The sequence below is a fragment of the Petaurus breviceps genome, unplaced genomic scaffold (genome assembly GCF_028583685.1).
Source record: "Petaurus breviceps papuanus isolate PSGF00001 unplaced genomic scaffold, PetGlider_PUasm1.0 90779, whole genome shotgun sequence".
Classification (NCBI taxonomy): Eukaryota; Metazoa; Chordata; class Mammalia; order Diprotodontia; family Petauridae; genus Petaurus; species Petaurus breviceps.
Window position 1 is genome coordinate 3,233,781 of NW_027187344.1, and position 16,729 is coordinate 3,250,509.

General features: G+C 41.4%; 1 pseudogene; it reads right to left on the reverse strand.

Moving 5' to 3' along the window:
* Positions 1-2,338: 2,338 nt before the first annotated feature.
* Positions 2,339-3,455, reverse strand: LOC138147228 (heterogeneous nuclear ribonucleoprotein D-like pseudogene; annotated as a pseudogene).
* Between the last annotated feature and the right edge of the window lie 13,274 nt (positions 3,456-16,729).

The window sequence follows — 16,729 nt, forward strand, 5'->3', positions numbered from 1 at the left end:
TACTCTCTCTCTCTTTTTTTTTTTTTTTTGAAAATGAGGACATTTGTCTATTTGTAATCCTATAGTACCATTGATATTCATGGCTTTAAAAAAAACACATTAACTGTGACTCAGCCCTTAGACCCACTGGTTCTTTCAGTCCTGGGATACACATCATCCAAGTCTGGTGATCTCTTAACATCCCATCATTTATCTTAACTTTTAACTCCCTATTATCCATTTTTGTGTCACTATTCCCAGTTTGAAGGTCTTTGTCCTTGGAAGAGAAAACAGAAGGAAAAAAAAGAGCTGAGTAATCTTGCTTCCTCTCTATCCCTAGTCACCACCATTCTATTCTCTCCAAAGCAGTGACCGTCTTTTTGCTTCAAAACTGACTTTGAAAATGCCCTTTTTTGTTGTCCTTAGCATTCGTCACCAACTTCAGCTCATTTCAATATTTATTGCTCTGTCACTAATCTTATGGCACCCTACCATTTGTTCTTATTCATCCTGAGTTGGAGGCCCTTGCTTCAATCTTCCATATGGACTTCTATGCTTCATGATTCTGTGTGATCTCTGATGTGGGCATCCTTTTCACCACCACAAACTGGAATCTTTCACAACTTCCTCATCATTTCCATGTCCTTCTGTAAATATTCCAAAAAAGGATCTACTCATGCACTACCTGGAGACCTCCCTCTGGATATTTTATTGTTTTGAAACCTTTTGACTTTCAGGCTTTTGATCTCTTATGCCTGAGTTTTGCTCTGTGACTAGTCCACTCAGTCCATACTTTCTGGTCATACTTATACTTCCTCATTTCTTCAATTTTAATAATAATGACTTGCTTTTGTGAAGAGCTTGAAAGTTTTTTTTAAGATTTGTAAATTTTTTTTCATAACACCATGAGGTCTTTTATGATACTTCTGCTCAAGTTATTGTTATCAATATGCTGCAGCCTGCTTCTTCCTAATAGACATCTTTTTATTGCAATTTAGATTCTTTTGAGATATAGTGTCTCAACATTTCATAAGAATATCTGCATCAAAAAGACACCTTTGCATCAGGGAGCAATTTAAGATTATTGAAAGCACCACAGTTTCCCAAATGCAATTCTGCCTACTCACTTCCTCCTTGTCAGTTTTTGTCTCAGTTTATTACCCATGTTTAGTGCCTGTTCAAGATCTAAGTATGCGCTGGATGAAACAGCTTAAATGGACCAGCTGACCATCCAACTATATTTCATAATCTGGTATATATGCAGTCAGCATCCACTTGGTTTTTTCTATGTAGATTGCTAGGCTCAGTCCTTTAGAGTAGGTTATGGCACATGGATATAATTGAATACTACTATGCTATAAGAAATGAAGAAAGAGATGGTTTCAGAGAAACCTGGGAAGACTTGTATGAACTGATGCAGAGTGAAGTAAGCATAACTAGGAGAATGATTTATACTACAACACAAACTACTGATAATCATAGTTTTAAAATGAATGATTTTGGAAGACTTAAGAACTCTTTTTAATGCAAATGATCAACCATGATTCCAGAGAACTTATGGTGAAGAATGCTAACCACTTTCTGAAAGAAAGGTAATGAATTAAGATGCAGAACAAGAGACACAGTTCTGGACATGGCCAATATGGGAATTTGTTTTGCTTAACTATGCTTATTTATTATAAGGGCTTTGTTATTCTTTTTCCCCTGGGGGAAGGAATGAGGTAGTGAGAGGAAGAAAAAAAATGCTTGATAATGGGGGAAAAAATGTAATTAAAAATGTTTAAGGCAATCAGTGACTTCCCTATGAAACTACATTGGTCTCTTAGCACTCTCTTTTCTTCCTCATTGGAATTGTTTGTGTTTGTATCATCAGAATTTCATTTTTGAGAACTTCCCATTCTTCTTGAGCTAAGTTCCTCTGTAAAATATTGCAGCATGGGATCTAACTATTGTTTTCTAAACTCTTTGAAATGAGATAATGTTTGCAAGGTGCTTTGAAAACTTGAAAGCACTATATTAATATTAAAGCAAGTATTATCATTGCTGCTGCTGTTGTTGTTAAATGTAGTTTTCCTGTAAGACAAGCAAGTTAGCCTAGTCAAAGCATTAGAGAACCCTGAGAGAGACAGGAAAGAAATATTCCAGGCAACTCAAGCTACCACCATCACGTTGACCACAACTTCCTCCCACACACCAATGAAAATGGCTTAAGACACTAAACCAAAGGTTCCCAAACTTATTTGGCCTACTGCCCCCTTAAAAAAAATTACTTAGAACCACCCTGGAAATCTACTTTCTTTAACCATTTAACAGTTTTAAAAAACAATTTGCATCATTTTAAAATTATATAAAATATATATTTTATTTTTTTAACAATCACAAGTAATTTATTTTTGAGAATCAATTAACATGAAATTATACAAATAAAATTTGTATAAACACAAATCCACATTTTGTCATAACACAGATGGCAAAGGACAAAAGCAAAAACAAGAAAACTAAATCGGCCGCTATATACAATTGGACACAGTTGTGTCATGTACACTAAAAGTCTTTTACAAAATAGTCACCTCAGATCAATAGAAGACCACTCTCCATTCAATGTCGTCATCCTGCAAGATAAACTGCTGTAGCATCCACACCTGTTTTCTCCATGTCCTCCTTTAATATGGCTGGTAATTGTTTTGGTGATTACCACCCCCTCGGGATGCTTTGCCATACGTGCTTTGTTGACTTCGGCCACGACCCCTAGTCCCACCTCGGCCGCCAGCCGCAGCGCCCCTCCCTCCTTTCTGTTGCTGCTGCTGCTGCCAGTATACCTCTTTGGGCTGGGCAACTTTGATTTCACACTTCCCAGAACCAATCTGGTGATATCTGTTCTCTAACAATTTCTTTACTGGCTCCTCGTCTGTGTACGTGATAAAACAGAATCCTCTTCTCTCGTTAGTCTTCGTGTCCATGGGAAGCTCGATGTTCTCGATCTCCCCGAACGCCCCGAAGTCCTCCTTAATCTGCATCTCCGACGTGTCCGGGCTCAGGCCGCCCACGAACACCTTCTTGGGCGGCTCCTTGCCCTTCAGCGCCTTGGCCCGCTTCGGGTCTATCAACTTGCCGTCCAGCTTGTGCTCCTTGGGCTCCAGCACCTTGTCCACGCTGGCCGCGTCTTTGAAGAGCACGAAGCCGAAGCCCCGCGATCGGCCCGTGACCGGGTCCGTCTTGATCGTGCAGTCCACCGGGACAGGTACTCGGTCAGGTCTTTCTTGCTCGTGTCCCAGCTCTGCCCTCCGATAAACATCTTACCGTCGTCCTGCTGGTTCTTGCTGGCGTTGATCTTGGAGCCCTCGGCGAACTCCTCCATGTTGCTGTACTCGTTCACGTCCTCCATGGCGGCGGGGCTGTCGGCCGGGGGCAGGCGGCGTGGAGAGGCAGTCGCAGTGGCGGCGCGTTGGATGGAGCCCAATTTAAAATGGTGGCAGAAGAGCTAAAATATATATTTTAAAAAATAACACATCTAGGGGTGGCTAGGTGGCACAGTGAATAGAGCAATGGCCCTGGAGTCAGGAGGACCTGAGTTCAAATCCAGCATCAGACACTTGACACATTTACTAGCCATGTGACTTTGGAAAAGTCACTTAACCCCAAGTGCCCTCCAAAAAGAAAAAAAAAAGACATCTTAAATTTAATAATTTATTGTAAATGTGTGGCTTTTTCCCTGCATTGAAATTTTGATGACTCAATGTTGCATCATGTAACCATATAATATCATATTGTAAACAAGTCATTACATGCACATATTCCTGGCAATGCCTGCTGGAGTTCCCGATAATGTGTGACATGCTTGCCTGCCAACACTTGCTTGTTAAAACCTATCAGCAGACTTGACCACTGATCAGTTATAACTTGCATTTTGTGTGTTTATTTGGAAAATAATGTAGTCACTATGATTTTAACTCTGTTGTACAACAGATTTAAAACATATACAAATGTTTTTTTCAAAATTTTCTTCTCTGTTTTCCTTATGCTTCCATAACCCCCTTATTTTCATTCAATATCTCCCAATTGTACCCGAGGCTACTACCACTCCCCTGGATTGGTCCAGTCCTCCCCAGAGGGCATTTTCACCCATTTTAGGAAACTATTTTTTAGGATCTAAACCCAAGAGACTTGGGAATGTCATTTTCCTCAAGACCACCTGCAGCCATCAATGAGGGGAACAAATCCTATGGAGAAGGGATTCATTTTCCTTCTCACCACCAGCACTAACTACAGCTGCCACTAATGTATGGGTAAGCTCAAGAACCCTGAGAGGGTCAGCAGTCCTTAGACCATTGATTCTGCTTCCTGACTATCTTCCCCAAATATCATCTGAGGAGAAATATGGACAAAATTGTTTTTGTGGATGATGCAGCCATGGCTACTGAAGATCCAGGGTGGGGAAAGTTCTCTCTATGAAGGCCTCTAGAATTTTCAAATGGTTCAAAATAAGAAACTGACATGATTTCATCAATGGAAATGACATTAAAAAGATGCATTACCATCTGCTGTGTCACTGTACACCAAGGACTATGGGAACTTTCCATCTGACCTGCAACCCTTATGTGTGTTGTTTCCCCCATTAGAATGTAAGCTCCTTGAGGACAGGGACTGTCTTCCTTTTCTATTATAACCTCCAACATTTATACATAGCAAGTGCTTCATTTTTTTTTATTCATTCCAAAATCTATGGCCAAGATCAGATTTTATCTTTATATTTGACAAACTTTAAGATGGTGTGTTTACTTCTTCCTGGGGCTCCTATTTATTTCTATTTCATCATAGAATTTATTGCTGTCCCTCTTGTATATTATCTCTGTGAATTACTGGTCCACTCAAATGACAACCTTCTTCTTATGCTGAACCTGCTTCCCTCTGAGGTATCTGGCTTGGCAGATGTAAGTGAGATTTCCCCCCATCTCTTTATTTTCAGTTTATACCTTTCTTGATCAAATCCCCCAAGTCTGTCACAGCCTAAATGTGGATACAGTGTCAGCTGGGTGTATTCTGTGGACTCTCTGTGCATGCCTGTGTCTTCACATAAATGTGTTTTTTCCATCCTGAAGTAGGTGCACTTGATCCCTGGTCAATATTTCATCATTCCTCTATCTTAAGCTGTCATCAAGAAATCCAAATCCCCTTCTCAGACACCATGTTCTTAACCAGCTGTTCACTTACAAAATCTGCTTTACCTCTTCTGAGACCCCTATATTTAATTAACAGCAGTATTGAAAACACCACCCATGCCCTAAGGTCTTCAGTCTCATATGTAGGATTTAATCGTCTGAAATATGTTATAGGTTTCTTCGGGCAGTATCATTTGCCCCTATATAAAGAAAAAGAAGTGGATAGAGGTCGTTAGTGTTGACAAGTCTCAAGAACCTCTCTATGTCTTCCTGCATGCCAGACACCTCAGGAAGACAGTTTTCCTCCTAATTGCTCATGTCAGGCCAATATATGGCTTCCCCAGTGTGCCTCAGAAGGGAATGGCCAACTATCAAGACTCACACTTTCTTTGTCTGACCGGTACTGTCTAACTTCTCTCATGGTGGCACTTTTGACTTTGAGCAGTGAAATTGAACTAGGTCTTGAAGGATTCAGCTAAGCTGAGAATAAAAAAGATGCCTTTTGGGGCAGGGACAATAAGGTACACAAATGTTCAGAGAAGAGAATGTTTAGGGTGTGTCTGGGGAACAGGGAATAAACCACTCTGGTTTATTGGATTGGTTGGATTGGCAAATTCACATATGGGTGCGGTAGAAGATGAGATGAAAAGATAGATTGGGAAGAGATTGTGTTGGGCATTGAATGCCAAACTGAAGCTTGGTGAAAGCAATGTCTTGGAAGGTTTGATGGAATGGTAGGTACAAATGGTTTGGTAGCACAACTGGAGACAGGGAGGCCCTTGAAGAGACTTGCAATAGTCTGGGTCTGAAATAATGAATACCCGAATTAATGATGGCAAGGGGAGCAAAGAGGGAGAGACAAATTCAATTCAATTCAACAAATGTTTATTAAGCACCTACTTTGTGTCATACAAAGATAAGAAAGATGAAGCAGTCCTTGACTCAAAGAACTTGCATTCTTTCATGGAGATGTGCACATACAAGTAAATATAAAATGTATGCACTATAATTTCTCAAGGTGGTGCACAATGGAAGGGTAGGGGAGAGAGGGACAAGGGTGACAGAGGGATGGGACTGACCCAGATGGGTATGAAAGAGTTAGGAGTGGTGGTGGGAGACAGGAGCTATAGCCTAGCCAGCCCTGGACTCAGAATCATAGGGATACAAGGTAAAGTCATAGGGTGATAGATGGTCTTGCCCTTCCCAGTAGCAAAGGTAACATTGCTTTGATCATCAGACTTTGATTAAAAAGGGTGAAGGGTATGGGCACTATCACCAGCAGAGCAGATGTATTCACCCTCATTCTGACTTCTAGTCAAGCCCAGAGTTGATGTTCTGGAGCCAGGCTGGTCATAGAGGAGTGAAGCATGCTTGAGAGACTCCTTCTTAACCAGGTTACTCAGCCCTTCACCAGAACTTACTCCAGTGGTAAATAGTTCATCTCCCACCAGGATGAGAATGACAGTGATGATGACAACAATGACAGAGACCACTGCAATGACAATAATTATGACTACTGCCACTACTAATTATTGATTTTTTTAATGATCACTATTATGGCAATAGGAATGGTAGCTTACATTTCTATAGTGCTTTCCTATTTAGAAGGCACTTTGTTCACAACAAACTCTGTGAAGAGCATACTGTAAATATTATTACTACCACAGAGACCACATCAAAGAAGAATTGATAGTATTTGGTGGTTGACAAAAATATGACCAATGTTCTAAAGAGGATAATGACCAGATGAGTGCCAGGTTCTTAAATGTCTCGTTAGAGTCTGTTCCCAAGAGCTCAAAGCCACCCATCTGTGGACTGAAAAGAGATGAAGGATTTTAAAGTAATTGCCAAACCTGTCCATCTTTCTTTGGAAAGAAAGCAGTCATAAAAAGCAGGGCCAAGAGGTCGCCTTTTCTAGTGATGGCCATGAATCTCAGTCCAGATCTTCAGGCATTGTACATTGTACCTATTCAGACAGCCTCTGTGATGTCCTGATTCCTGAACAGAACAAAGTCCAACAATGGGCCACAAGCAGACTTCTGAGGTCAGTACAATTAGTCACATTATACTGATTCTTGATTCTCTTCTCCAGGTATTCAACAACTAAGACAGCATATGATATCAGAGAAGGACAAAACCTGAGATGACCACAGCCAAGCTGGGCAAGGTTCCCAGAACCTGCCTTAGATGTTCACTCATATATTCTCCCAAACACTATACCATGAACTTCACAAAAGATGGGCTGGTGTGACAATTGTATGCCAGCACTGAGCCCACTATGAACCCAGATTAATATTCCTTTTCTTCAATAAGGGGTAGATTCAGGAAACACTTGGAGTTTATTTCTAATGTCTGATCCCAGTTCTCTCTTTCCACCCTCATACCCAGCCAACAAGAAGGTACCATCAGAGCTGGGGGAAGCTGGCTTACTACATACTGGGCACTGTGCTAAGCACTTTTCAAATATTATCTCGTTTGATTCTCACAACAACACCATGATGTAGGTTCTAATATTATCCCCATTTAACAGTTGAGGAAACTGAGGCAAACAGAAGTTAAGTGACTTACACAGGGTCTCCCAGCTACTAATTGTGTGAGGCTGGATATGAACACAGGTCTTCCTGACTGGACCCAGAGCTCTATCTACTGTGCCACCTAATTACCTCTAAAACTAGTTCATCAGTGAGTGACCAGTTCAGACTGTATAAAGGCCTACCAAGACCTCATAGCAAGGCTTATGTTGTTCCAGTAGCCAGTTAATATCTGTTCCTCACAAACAATATAAGATGTAATGGAAAATATAACAGCAACCCCTCAGTTCCAAGGCCTTACTCCTGTTCTCTTTTGTTCCTAAGTTTTGAAGCCTGTGTACTTAGAACCATTTCCACCCCTCATAATTGAGACCTTAAAAAAAATCCAAGACCAGTGACTGATGATCTCCTGCTAGAGGTGTGAAGGTTTTATGCAATTATACATGGATTTCCTGAGAAGACAGTGACTATTATCTTTCTACTGCTGCTGATTCTGGGCAGAGTAGGGCCATAAAAATAAAAAGTTACCTTCTCTGAGGTTAATGTGCTCACTCTCCATACTTCCCCCACCCTCCCATACCCTGTTTTTGCCTGCGCTTTCCTATCACAAACCTTCCAGAAGACTGTGGGGCTTGGAGGGGGCAAAATGATTTTCTCTGGCAACCCTAGCCCTGGTGGTGAAATGGATTCTTCACGATCCTGAGTGGCCAATAAATTCTGCTTTAACTCAGTTAATGAGGATTGGTTTGAGCTGGGGTTTTCATCTTCCCTGCTCTCCCGACTCCAAACCACAGCACTGATGCTTTATCGGGTGACGTTGCTGCCAAATTAGGGATGAAAGGAGAGCCATGCATCTGTTAATAGAGGAATACATATGGCAGAGGGGCCAGCAGAGTGGGCTGGGGGCTGGCCACCAGACATACTGCTGTATCACACAGATGAGAGAATGGGGGCAGAACAAAAGAGCAGAAGCTGAAAAGTAATAAAATGAATGGCTAAATAATTATTATTGCAATTTTTCCTTCATTGGACATTGGACAGAATGTCTTTAAATACTGTTTTAGCCTGTTACTGCCCCATAAATTAATCTCCCACTGCACATTGAGGCTCTGTAAAGTGTCGCATTTAGATAGCACTGTGAAGTAATTATGCACTAGACACACCACTCCTACAGATGTGACATATTTTACACTTAAATTATAATTAAATTTAAAAAAATCTCTTTCACTCAATGAGCAAACATAATCTGTGTCAACTTCTCCATGAGCAGCAGGCATCTAATACTTTTACTTATTTACTTTTGGAAGATGCCAATCCAGCTGCTTGGGGCTCTCAGTCCTCGCTGTTGTTTTAATTAGCAAGAAGCAGTCCAGGCTAGGTTTAGGGGGAAGTTGTTGAAGACCTAAAGCACTTTGGGGGCATGTTTCCATTATTTGAATCCAGATGCCTTTGATTGGGCACATGGACTATTAAGATTTAATTCCATCAGTATGTGCAGGACATTTAATCTGTTTCCGATTAGCTGATACTCCAATCCCTGAAATATTGTTCACTAGAGCAACCTAACACCCCAGGGACATTTTCTCCAGGAAAGGGGAGTTTGCTTTACAAGTCTGAACTGCTTGTGGTCCTCCCCTAGGCCCTCTCTCATCTTGCCCCTCTCCAAATAATCTCTTCCCAATTGTTGCAATTTTCCCAAACAGAACGTTCCTTCCAGTTCCTGACAGTGCCCTCCTCTCTGACCAGCTCTCCCACTCCACCCCTTCAGTTTTCTTTAGTGAGATTGGGATGTGCCTCTTATGTATAATTGCCCATGCACACTAGGCAAACATGTCAAAAAAATACTCAGAGAATTTACCAGCATGATAGAATGAAAATGAGTTGGGAAGTCTTCCTGGGTTGGATGCAACTGGATAGGGAATCAGGAGAGATGGGTTCACATCCTGACTCTGCAACTTGCTAGCCATGTAATGTTGGGTGAGTCAATCAATCTTACTGAGAAATAATTTCCTCATCTGTAAAATAGAGTCAAGGGAGGGCAAGAAGTTGAATTGGATTGTGTCAAACATAGCTTTGAGCTATATTTATTTATAAATTTATATATTTATATATATATTGAGCTTATAGCTCAAATATTCTATTCTATGACTGGTTTAGGGATGTCAGATTGAGGCATAGTGTGTAAACTTCAGGTTAGACTCAAGTTAAGGAATGTAAGGAATGTGCTGGAGTAAGAGGTAAGAACAAGGCAATAGTTTGGAAATCAAAGATTTCATAGTTACCACGAGTTAGCTACAACTGAGTTCTACTATTGCCTGGGACTGGGGCCAGAAAGATGAGAGAACTGAGATTAGAAATAATTGCCTTTGAGGACAGCCAAGTAGCTTTGGAGCTGGAAGGAACCCTAGGAATCATCTATTCCATTTCCCTCATTTGGCAAAAAAGAAATTGAGATTCAGAGGTAAAGTGACTTACTTAGAATAACTCAGAATGTGGCAGACCTGGGACTTGGACCCAGTTCATCCAACTTCAAGCCCACTGTTCTTCCAACCATACCAGACCTCTGGGATGCCAAACTGGACACTAACTAGAGAGATGGCTTACAATGGATGATGTTCAATCAAAAACTATTAATCCTGAATGCATCCCTACAAAGCTAGAGAATACTCCTCTAGCCCTTGTGGAAAATCAGTATTTTCCATTTTTTATTGCTTAGACTGCTTTTTAAAATTAACACTACAAATACCAGCTTCCTTTAGAAAACAAGCAGGCCTTGCTTCACTCTATCTTTTCATTCAACTTGGTAGGAGAAATTGTGGGTTTTGATGTTTTATTTTTCTTCCCACCAAAATAGTAAATATTCTAGAAGAGTTATCCTCATCTGAAGGTGATATCCTCAAGGTACTATGTGTAGGGAAAGGCCACAGAAGCAGACTGGGGAGGCCTTTGCAAAGTGAAAGACCACTGGGGCAACTGTAGCAGATCTTTTGGGCTTTGCAATCGAGTCTAACACTTGCTCCAGGAACAGTGCTCTCCTTTCCCATCTTCACAGCTTCTTCAGAAAGAGTTCTGGGTTATTTTTCAGAAAATCTAACAAGTTGCAGAAAATTACCTTAGTAGTATGGGAAAAGACATCTAAGCTAGGCCTGGCAGACCAATTTGCCAGTGCAGTAGGTGCTCCAGGTATTGTCACTAGGAAACCAGGAATCTGAGCTCTTAAGGAACAATAGACTTTCAGTTGGCAGTAGAGACAAAACAACAATCAGTTCTAAGGTTAAGGCTAGTAAGTTTTGAAGAAGTGATTATCAACCAATAAGAAAAAAATGTTCTGACCAGGTCAGTGAAGTTGCAAAGAGGAAATGAGAAACAGGTAAGAGACAAGTTTGACAGGTGAAAGTCAGAATGGTCAAAGAAGTTGGCCTGGCCACCTCAGAACCATGGATAGCTCCTTTCCTAAGGTTGGCTGTTCGGATGGTTCTCTCTTCTTTGTTTTTGTTTTTTTCAAACTTTTGTAGATAGAGTCTTAGTATATCAAAACTTAAGAGGAGTTTAGAGAACATCTATTCCAACCCCTTCATTTTATGGATGGGGAAACTGAGGCCCAGGGAGATGAAGAGACTAGGAGAAACAAGATGTTTCTCAGATTATAAGATACAATAGATTCACAAACCATACTTAAAAGGCCCCCCTGGACTTTTGTTCATGTCTTTTTTCCATCTAGAATTTCCTCCTTCTTCCTTTCTTTCCTTCCAAATCCTACCCATTCCTCAAGACCTAGCTCAAATTTCACCTTTTCCACTAAGCCTTCTCCAACCACTCAGAACACACTTCTTTCCCAGTTCTCCTCATGACCCTACAGATTGCCCCACCTCGTCCCTGTACTAGTTCTCTTTGCTCCCACACTTCCAGCTTTCTTTTACGTATTATCTTCTTCAATTAGAATGTTAGCTCCTTGAGGTCAGGGATATCTTTTTTGTTTGTATTTGCATTTCCAGCACTTAGCACAATGCCTTGGCATCTATATAGTAAGCATGTGATAAATGGTCTGTCTTATCTATCTGTCTGTCTGTCTATCTTTCTGTCTGTCTCTGTCTCAATCTCTCTGTCTCTCTCATTCTATCTCTCTCTTTCTCTCTGTCTCCCTCATTCAACCTCCCTGCCTAACTCCTTGGCTCCCTGGCTGTCTGCCTCCTTCAACCATAGCCTCAAGTGCTAAATTAGATTAGTCCTAGTAGGAGGGTTTCCATCAGTGGGTGGTATCTATGTTCATGAAAGCTCCTATCAACAGTGTGATCAGAGCTCAGCACTTCTGATTCACAGGCTGGATTAGAGGAAAGGGCCTGTTGTGCTCATATACTCCCCCTCCCTACAAGGCCCCACAATATGGGATCATCTAATCTCATTACTGATTTCAGCTCTCAGTCAATAATGGGCCCTTAGCAGAGGCAGCTAGAAGCACTAGAGAGCACAAAGTGAAGAAACCTAGCAGGGATTATCATAATTAGGAAAGATAAGAGCACAGAGCTGTGTGTGTGCATTGTGTATGTATGTATGTATATATATATAGTACATATATATGAAAATACATTTAAATATGCATGCATGTATATGCACACATGCAAAAGGCAATTAGGTGCTACAGTGCATAAAGTACTGGGCCTGGAGTCAAGAAGACTCATCTCCATGAGTTCAAATCTGGCCTCAGATACTTATTAGCTGTGTGACCCTGGGCAAGTCATTTAACCCTGTTTGCCTCAGTTTCCTTATCTGAAAAATGAACTGGAGAAGGAAATGGCAGATCACTCCAGTATCTTTGCCAAGAAACCCCCAAATGGGGTCAGGAAGAGTTGAGAAAACTGAAACAGCTGAACAACAACCACAACAATAACTTTGGGGAGGATGATTCTGAATGGATCATAAGATTCCAGGCCATAAAAGTCAGATCCTCGATCTCAAAGTAATAGCATAGTAAAAGCAGAGTGTGATAATCAGGCCTAGCCAGGAACAAAGGTTGCCTTGATGAAAACCTCTATGATCTGAATTCAGCTTTGAGGAAGGGAATTTTTATGAACATGAATGATTTCCCAGACATGTAGTACCTAGAGGAGAAGGTATTAGGGGAGGTGACTACAGTGCTAAAGAAAATGATATAGGAAGAAAATACAAAAGTTATTATCTAGAAAATGAGGCAGAGAGAGGAGGAGAGAAAGAATGAGAGAAAGGAGGAGAGAGGAAGGGGAGAGAGAGAGAAAGAGAGACAGAGATGGAGAGAGACCGGGGGAGGGGGGGGGGGGGGACAGAGACAGAGAGAGAACCACACTGAACAGCATCATAGAGACAACAAGATGATTCAGTGGCTAGAGCACTGAACTTGAAGTCAGGAAGAGCTGAGATCAAATCCAGCCTCAGACACTGTGTGATTCTGTATGATTCTGGACAAGTCACTTAACTTCTGTCTGCCTCAGTTTCCTCATCTATAAAATGGGGATAATAATAGCACCTACTTCCCAGGGCAGTTGTGAGGATCAAATGAAATACAATTGTAGAGTGCTTAGTGCCTGGTATGCAGTAGGCACTTAATAAATGTTGATTCTCTCCTTTCCTATCACATGTCATTGGTCTTCAGGGAGAGAGGCGACAAGTTTAGTGGAAAAAAAACTAAACTAAAAACCTACGACCTGGGGACCAGGAGACCTGAGTTCTAGTTTGAATTCTGCCACTAAATCATGACGGGAACTTAGAAGAATCACAGGCTCTTAGAGCTGAAAGGAACTCTAGCACCTAAAAGTGTCTTAGAGAAAATCTAGTCCAACTTTGTTAGGTAATAGATAGGGAAACTGAGGCTCAGAGAGGGAAGTGAGCCCCATTTCTGAGCTTCCAGTTAGTGTTTTCTTCTCTACTTCCCAACTGGTCTTGCTTAATTTACCTAGGCCTAAGTTCCTTATCCATAAAACAGGTCTGATAATACCTACCTAACCTGTCCCCCTCACAGGTTACTGTGAAGACTATGTGGTCAAGGTGTAGGGATTATGAAGCTACAACTGCAAGGGATTTTTTTCCAATGGGAGTGCTATCCTCCTTTTGATGGGTCACAATTGTCTGCCATCCTCTCCTCCTCCCTTTGCCTCCAGTTTTCCTATGTAGTGAGTCTAGAGAGAGTGAGAATGCTCTAGTCATAGACAATGCGCTCTCTCTCTCTCTCTCTCTCTCTCTCTCTCTCTCTCTCTCTCTCTACCTCATTTTCTAGATAATAACTTTTATATTTTTCTATTTAAAAAATTTGTATTTGTATTTTCTTCCTGAAGAATGGAAAAAGACAAGAGAAAGAAATGCATTAATGACCCATCTCCAATGCAGGAGGAGGGAGAAAGAGGAGAGCAGACACTTGCTGCAGTCATTACTCAGTTACCTTCTTTCTTGTCTTTGAACTTGCTGACTTTCACTTGCATTTAGAGCTGATCATTTCTTACATTGGTGCAGCTCTTTGTAGTATTCTCCCCCAGGATGGTGGGTTAAGAGTTAAGATGACCTGGGCTAGAATCCCACCTCGGACAGTATTATCATCACCATTTTACAGGTATCATCATCATCATCATCCCCTGTTTAACCTCATAAAGCTTAAGTGACTTCCAGAAAGTCGCTTAACCTTGATGAGCTTAAATGGGGGGGGGGTGATAATAATACCTGTAGTACCTGCTTCACAGGGGTAGTCATGAGGCTGCACTGGGATAATATATACAAAATACTTTGCAAGTCTTAAGGTACTATACACTTCAAGCAGCTACAGAGGTAGTGCAGTAGATAGAGTGCAGGCCTGGTGTCAGGAAAACCTGAGTTCAAATTTGACTTCGGACACTAGCTGTGTGACCCTGGGTAAGCCACTTAACACTATTTGCCTCAGTTCCCTCATCTGTAAAATGTGCTGGAGAAGGAAATGGCAAACCGTTGCAGGATCTTTGCCAAGATAACCCCAGAAAGGGGTCATGAAGAGTCAGATGTGACTGAAAAAGATTATACAACAACAAGACTTTAAGGACAGCCTGCATAAGTTTCAGTTGCGATTGTTATTGTTATCTCACTTGGTTCTCACATCTACTCTGTGAAGTAAATAGAGGAGATATGCTCATTATCTCTATTTTACAAATAAGGAAACTGAGACTTAGGGAGCCCAAATGAGTTCTTGGGCTCTAAGAACAAGAAGGGATTTCAGCAGCCATCTAGTCCAATCTCCTTATTTTATAGATGAGGAAACTGAGATCCAGGGATGTTAAGTGACTTTCCCACAGTCACATAGATGGTAATCCTCAGAGGTGAGATTTGAACTCAGGTTCTCTGACTCTAGAATCAGTGCCCTTTCTACTACCCCAAGTTGTCCAAAATTACAATTACTAGGTGATTGGAGGTAGCCTTCAAACCCACATCTTGTGATTCCTAGTCTGGAGCTGAGGCAGGACAAGGATTTTGTGTGCCCTAGGGAAGGTATGAAAACCTTGCATTTGAAAATAGTTGTTCAACTGACCTGATTATGGGAATTCAATCTTCCATGCTGGATTCCTTAGCACATAACAAATGGGACTGACAAACACTACCCCAATCATGATACAAGGACCTTTGGTAGCTTGGCCAAAAAAAGTTCTAGGGCTTAAGAGTCAGGGCATGGGGCCAGAGAGGAGAGAAGACAGCAGACCATGTTTTCTATTTTTATTGAGATTAAAATCAGCCGCTTTCCCGTAGACCCAAGTTAATTTGCAAGGCTGCCTTAGTCATTTTAATAGCTAGGATTTGTATAACACTTGAAGTTTTATATAGTACTTTACATATGTTATCTCATTTGATTCTCACAACAACCTTGTGTGGTAGGTACTATTATTATCCCTATTTTACAGATAAGGAAACTGAGGCTGAAAGAGATTAAATGACAGCTGGCAAATGTCTGAGGCAGGATTGGAATTCAGGTGTTCTTGACTCCAACACCAATATTCTGTCCATCAGTTTCTCACTGTATCAATCCCTTTAATGCCAACCCCCTGCCTCTTAGTATAAATTGAACACCATCAATGCTTTAGGAAATCCCACCTGAGCTGAGCTAAGCTGAGGACCAGTAGATCAGCCCAGTCTCCAAAGAGCAGCTTCCAACAACCTGTGAAATGGTCCATTGTATTACATATAAATTTAAACACCCAAGCAAAAAAGGAAAGAAAACAACCACAAACAATTAGCAGTTTGCTCTTCTCTGAAATGAGTCTTATGGTCCCATGGCAGTTTTCCTTTATGGCAATACTTAGCATTTATAAGGAGTCCTTCATCCGAGGATTTTAAAACCCCTTGGAAACATTAATTAAAGCTCACAGCACCCCTTTGAGATGGGAATTATTCTACCCTTTTTACGAGGGCTGTTGTACTAGACACAGAGGTATAAAAATAGAGAAAACAGTCTTTGATTCTCTCCCCCCATCCCCCTTCATGCTAGGTCTTCTGCTAGGGACGTCATCTCTAAACAATGAAGCATGCAGGCCCAGGGCCAACTCACTGAGCTCCACAGCAAACTGCTGGGGGTTAAAGGGGGATCTGAGTTAAATTGAGTCATCCGAACCTCAGAAACGGAGCCCCAAGGAGGAACGACGTGGAAGGGAATGGGATGCCAACAGCAGGGCTGTGGGGCTGGGAGGTATTGGGGAAATCCCATAGTCAGTATTTTTGCTGGGGAAGATTCCAACTAGTGGGGACTCCCAGGAGGCTCTGTGAGTCACTCTCAAGGGGGTGTGACTGAGCACTTTCAAAGTCAAACAAATGCAGCTTTGATTTCTTTCGTTCTCTGGCTTCAGTTGTATGGGGCTGGTGGAGAAAGCTTTTCTGCCTGGGGACTGGGATCAATTCATCAATTCAGCTATTTTTTATGGAGAGTCTCCTATGTGCCCAGCAATGCCGGGCACTGTGGGGAAGGCAGAGGAAGAGACTACAAGGAGGCTCATGACTAGGCTCATTTTCTTTCTTTCTTTCTTTCTTTCTTTCTTTCTTTCTTTCTTTCTTTCTTTCTTTCTTTCTTTCTTTCTTTCTTTC